Raw genomic sequence first — 6,741 nt, 5'->3', positions numbered from 1 at the left:
GGTACCTATATAAAGCCTTAACCTCATGTTCTAGGGTCTTTGGTACAGGGAGGTATTTGGCACTCTACAAAAGGAAAAACATAAATGCCAATGCAGTCACAAACCCTTTGATCTCCAATGGAATACAGCTTATTTTAAATGTCTTGGAAGCTTCAAATTATTTTAGTTTTAAAACTGTCTAAAACTACTATAGTAAGCATGCTTTATTGATAACGAATATTTTTTACTTAGAAATTAAAAGTGGTTAATAGTAACATCAGCATTAAGAATGGATGTCACTTATTTCAGGACTTTTCATGCTGGCTACAGTACCAAGTATTTTCTCTGTTACCCCAATTTGCTCTTTGTCTTCTGAATACAACTGATTTGTGTCCTGACAAAAGGAATCACAGGTGCAATGAAATCCTCAATGAAGACAAGGGAACTGTACAAACACTTCATTTAAAAGAATGAGAGCAATTCTGTGGTCAACAGAAAACTAACACAAGGGTTAATGAACCTCTCTCATCTAATTTCAGATGCTGGCATTGGGCCCCATGCCAAATTTACTGTGACATTAACTGAGCAGTTGAGATCATCTACAGAGAAGAATATCTTGGCATTTCCAAGGTATTTCCATTCTCATGCTTGTTTTAGTAAAGACCTGTTGTACTAGCAGCAAAATGCCTCCCCATTTAGTATACCCTGTCCTATTATGGACCCATATCTCACAGAAGAAAAAGCAACAGCTCAAATGTCTTTAGTTTATTACTTTGCTATGGGATAAATTATTTTTTAAGCAAATACAGGCTTCTGTAGAAAGAATGTCGACCTCCTGCCATTCACACTATCATTATACTGTTTGCTTCTAATGAATTGAAATGAATTTCTACTGGATTTGTATAACAATTATGTGTTCTATGAACAGTGATTCCTGGCATCCTTCCTATTTTTAATTTTTTAATAAATAGGAATCTTTAGGTATTTCAGCAGTGGTATATTATGACTAAGGTATTCACTTCCCTCAGACTCCCACCACAGCACACATTTATTGAAAGTCTCAAAAGCATCTTGAGTCTTAGAAAGTTTCTTTTCATAATTTTCCAGAAAGAAGCCACTAGTGACTTTGAAATGGGCATAAATTGCCATAAATAAATGTGGAGAACTGGAGCCAATATGTCTATTAAATAGAATATTGTCTTTAATATGACTTTATGAAACATGTGCTAGTCATCTTCATTATAATATGCCATGTGACTAATATTTTAAAAGAATAAGATGAGGTACTGGTTTACCCACATCAAGTGTGGAGGACAGAGGATTTCTTTGGGACATAGGTCGTTGCTCTTCCCCACATTTGAAGGTAGGGTCTCTAATTTGCTTGAATATAGAACAAAGTGTGTTACCTGTCCCACAAATCTCAGATTCTCATATCTGTGTCCGCCACCACGCTATAGGAGTACTGGAATTACAGTGCATGTTTGTTTACATGAATTTTTGTGGATGAAAACTCATATCCTCATATTTTCTTGCCAAGCACTTTACTATCTTCCAAGCCCTTTGTCTTGAATCTGAATGTACTGGATAGCTTTGTGTCAACTTGACACAGCTGGAGTTATCACAGAGAAAGGATCTTTAGATGGGGAAATGCCTCCATGAGATCCAGCTGTAAGGCATTTTCTCAATTAGTGATCAAGGGGGGAGGGCCCCTTGTGGGTGGTGCCATCTCTTGGCTGGTAGTCTTGGTTCTATAAGAGAGCAGGCTGAGCAAGCCAGTGGAGGCAAGCCAGTAAAGAACATCCCTCCATGGCCTCTGCATCAGCTCCTGCTTTCTGACCTTCTTGAGTTCCAGTCCTGCATCCTTTGGTGATCAACAGCAGTATGGAAATGTAAGCCGAATAAACCCTTTCCTCCCCAACTTGCTTCTTGGCCATGATGTTTGTGCAGGAATAGAAACCCTGACTAAGACACTGAACAAAGTAAACATATGTTCATATGAAGTATACAGTGCTAACCATACAGCTTATATATTGGGGCATAAGTGCTTACATATGTGCTTTGCAATAGTATCTTCAAATATGGCTTATATTTAGAAATTAAACTTCAAAATAACTTGTGTTCTTTTTATTTATTCTTCACTCATATAATATATCTCTATGGTAGTCTCCCCTCCCTTCATTTCGTCCAGTTCCCTGATAGTTCCCTTTCCCCTGAGTCCACTGCTCCTCTTTTCCCCTTCTGAGAAGAGCAGGCTTACCCAGGATATCAACTGAACACAGCATAACATGATGCAATGAGACCAGGCCCAAACCCATAATATCGAGGCTGGATGAGGTAACCCAATAGGAGGAAAAATGTCCCAAGACCAGGAAGAAGAGTCAGAGATAACCCTATTCTAAATGTTAGGTGTTCCACAAAACCCCAACATAAACAACCTTCATATATATTAAGAGGACCTAGCAGAGACACATACGAGCTTTATGATTGCTGTTTCAGTCTCCGTGAGCCCCTATAAGCCCTGTTTAGTTGATTCTGAGTGCTATGCTACTCTGCTGTCCTCAGCACTCCTGGCTCCTCAACCTCTCTGACTCCTATAATCCTCCCCTGTCTCTTCTGCGGGGTTCCCCAAGCTCTGCCTAATGTTTATCTATGGGTCTCTTCATTTGCTCTCATCAGATGAGGGAGGGAGTCTCTCTGATGATAACTGAGCTTGGCACCTACCTGTGAGTACAGTTGAATATTATCAGGAATCCCATCATTGCTCTTTTTTTCCAATTGTATTTGGTTCTACCCTAGGTCTTTGGGCTATAGGAAGCTGGATAGCCCAAAATACCTTTTGTAATTGTATTTGCGATTTTTGTGTATACATGTGTGTGTGTTTCTGTGTTTAGAAAGGCATTTTAAAGTTTGTATTATAAAAACATGTAGAAGTACTGCTCAGAGAATAGTGAGTCTTTAGTCCTGGGTAATTGACTTAAGGAGAAAATCTAAAACACACAAATATTAAAAAAAAGTAAACTATAATACTGAGGAGGATGCCTCACATAATCAGCAAAACTTATAGTCACAATTTATTGAATAGAATTTATTATGCTATTTATCATCTATTAAAATAAAACAAATACTAAGCAACAGTGAATCAATACAAGGTTTTAATCTAGATCTAAAACTTTGCAGACTTTGCTTTTAAGGAATTATTAATAACATAAACATCATGGTGTTATATACTATGTAATAAATATAGTTATTTCAATTTACAATACCAACCAACCTTTGCTAAAGTAACTAATTTACATGTAGAATTTTGCTCCCTCTCAATCAAATCTATTATGATTTTATTTAATACATGAGGAAAACAATACAAATAGTTTCCTGATTACCCAACATCTTATTATTAGGAAAGTTACATTTCTTTAAGTTATGTGGTATAATACAAAAACAAAGTATTCCAGATTTCTCTTGTGCTTTGGATGAATTTATACTATTATACTATTTATATATTTGTAGACTTGACTTTTTGTAGCCTAGATTTGTAAATTGACTTTTAGAAAATTTAAATGATTTATTTGCTGTTATACACTTGGAAGAGTCAAAATGAGCTCAGACTATCACAGAGTACTGTTGGGCACATAAAGAAAGATTACCCACTCATTGAGACTTTTGACTCTTAGTGTACAAATCCATTGTATATCACTTCATTTGAAATAAATTGGTTAGTTATAGAAATTCCATTTTGCAGGTTAAGATAACTGGTACCCAAGGGACTATGACTCACTCATCCCTCAAGGCAAGGACTCATAGATTCTGCCTGCCAATTCCATTCTGATTCTCTGACTCATCAGTTTAGGGTAAGAAACATATCTGATAAAAAAATGTATAAATAAATGAAGGGCATAATAAATCAAACTCTAGATGTATTTTGGTTGCCACAAATAACATAGAAACTGAGAGTCTGAAAATATCTGTGGGATTATAATTATTTGTAATTTGCTCTGTGCTTTCTTGGCTTCTCATTCCAGGTTAACCTTAACCTTATCCTATTATTTTAGAATAGCTTTTCAAATTTAGATTCAGTACTTCCTTTCCTGTTTCTGCCTTCCTTCCATCTTTATGCTCCTATATAACAAATGATGAGCATGCACAGATGAAATACTCAGTTAATGCTAATACTTTAATCATACTTTCTTGGAATCCATTTCTGAATGCAGAATTTGTTGTTGCTGTTGTTGTTGTTGTTTTGTCCTAGGACAAAAGCTTAGTCAACCCTGGCTCAGCTTCCAGATCTAAACTGTCAAAGTTAAACTATACTTGCAGATTTTATACATATCAGTCTTACCAACTGGATTTCTCTATTTTCAACACGTCCATTAGTGTTGTGTTGACAATTTTGTATCAACGACATAAGCTAGAGTTATCTAAGAAGAGAGAACCTCAAGAAACTGCCCCCATAAGATCCAGGTTAGAAGATTTTCTTAATTAGTAATCAATATGGGAGGGCCAGCACATTGTGATTGGTGTTGTCCCTGGGCTGGTGGTCCTGAGCTCTACCAGAGAGCAGGTTGAGGAAGCCATGATGAAGAAGGCAGTAAAGCAGGACCCTTCAGTAGCCTCTGTATCAGCTCCTGCTTCCAGGTTTCAACCCTGTTGGAGTTTCTGTCCTGGCTCCCTTTAATGATAGACTACAATATGGAGGCATAGGATAAACCTTTTCTTCCCCACCACTTGATGATGTTTTATCATAGCACAAGTAACCATAACTAAGACAGTCATTCACCTAAGAACTTAAAGTGATCTACACTTAAAACATCGCTAGCAAACAAGTACACTTTGTCCACTGGCCTGACTTACTGAACCTATGTATTTGTCATCTGGCCTGATGTATAGCCTCCAAGTCTTCAAGGACCAAACTGTTCTCAACTTAGACCTACTAGCAATGTCACTAAAGTCCTGCCACTTAGACCTCTGAAGTGAATAACCTGCTGGGATGTGTGCAGCCAAATGTCCTTTAGTGGTCCTTTCTCTCATCTCTTCTTGATGTTGAGGTTATCAGTCATTAGCTGTATTGTCAGAGAAATTCACCATACTTCATTAAGGACAATATGGTACTCAAATATCCTTAATTCCCAGAGGTAGTAGTTGTAAACAAGCAATTAAATCTTGTTATTGAAATGTAAGTGAAGCATGCTTATCAATAGTATTTGGTGTGTACACATATGTCCATGTGCCATGTCACAGAATGAAAAACTACATATATTGTGTATTGGTGACATGTATTTGAGGATGTCCTAAGAGTAAACTGTCTTGTGATGTCATAGCTGGGAGTTTATGTGGTCATGTTATGGTAATATTTGATAGTAGCCCATTTATCATAGTGCGACCTTTTTTTCATGAAGTAATTCAAGATTGTTTAAAAGATATATAATGGGTTCACATGAGTATGGAATATAGGAGGTTATATACTTGATATATAAAAGTTATAGCAAGTAGATCCAGGGAAATAAATGATAGAAATGAAATATAAATGATTCTTGCTGGAGAATTTCTTCTCATTCAGAAAGTTTATGAAGATCTCTATCTGTCTCAATGAAGCTCATTCACATGAATATCAATATATCCAGAATACATGGGTTTAAATGTTAATTTCATGCAAAAATACTTTCATATTTGCATCTAAATCAGGTTTGACAATAACTTTTAGCAGAATCAACCATCACTGAGATGTAATAATTTGAAATATAGATGGAACATGACTTTGATATCAAGGAGTTTTTTTTATTTTGTTTTGTTTTGTTTTGTTTTTTCAGTTTACTGTGGCTGGCTAGTTGATGCTATTGCTAAGCAACATTTGATGTTCACCAAAAGGAAAAACTTGGTCAAGAAGATAGTAAGTATAATTATTAATTCATTGCATTAGAAGAAACTGTGGTACAGTATAAGATCTCTGCCACAGAGAGAAGAAACAATATAAGGTGTAGAGTCTTAGCAACTTTCTATTGTAGTAACCAACTGAAACGTGTCATGAGCTCAGTCCTGCCAAAAATTGACAATGCTATTTTAACCAAAGATAGATGGTTACAGGTGAAAAGGACATAGGGAGTAGGTTCCAGGTAGCAGAGTATGTTTTGTTTTAGGGCACAGTAACTTCTATGGGCTAAACAGTTTCAAGTGCGTGCGCACACACACACACACACACACACACACACACACACAGATACACTAAATTAAAGAAGAAAAGACATGGATTTTTAAAAGAAATTGGTGGGAGGGCATAAGAAAGATAGAGAAGAGAAAAAGAAAGGGTAGAAATGATGTAAATACATTACTTAATATGTTTCCAAAACAGATTAAGGTAAGATAAGAGGAATTAAAATAGTTATTCTTAGGCAATCAGAAAAATTTCTAGTTCAAAAATTACCATATTATAATACAGAAATGTTTAAATATACATCTATTTCAATATTTCATAAGTTCTTTTAGTGATTATTTGCATTTCTACTTTATTTTCTTCCTATAGCCTCTCTCATGTTATCCCATCACTATCACATCTTAAATAGAATCCCATTCTTATGGTCTCTGTACACGCCTTCCTTGGTCAGTGTTCTAGTGCTGTGAAGAGACAGGAGGGCCAAGCCAGCTCTTGTATTCTCTTTTCTTTTTTAAAAGTTAATTATTTTATTTATTTACATTTCAAATGTTATTCCCCTTCCTGGTTCTCTCCAGGAGCCCCTAAGAACCTCCTCCATCCTGATTGCCTCAAAGAGG

At 36.1% G+C, this 6,741-nt stretch overlaps 1 long non-coding RNA gene across 1 annotated transcript; it reads left to right on the top strand.

Annotated features, from left to right (window-relative positions):
* Positions 1-524: 524 nt before the first annotated feature.
* LOC115063810 lies at positions 525-5,863 on the top strand. The gene is made up of 3 exons (XR_003843671.1): positions 525-609; positions 3,719-3,827; positions 5,784-5,863. It is a non-coding gene; the product is annotated as an uncharacterized LOC115063810 (long non-coding RNA).
* The last annotated feature ends 878 nt before the right edge of the window (positions 5,864-6,741 follow it).

This window comes from Mus pahari, chromosome 4, assembly GCF_900095145.1.
Source record: "Mus pahari chromosome 4, PAHARI_EIJ_v1.1, whole genome shotgun sequence".
NCBI classification, from domain to species: Eukaryota; Metazoa; Chordata; class Mammalia; order Rodentia; family Muridae; genus Mus; species Mus pahari.
The sequence above is the reverse complement of the archived record's forward strand: the minus strand, read 5'-3'. Positions and strand labels throughout refer to the sequence as shown.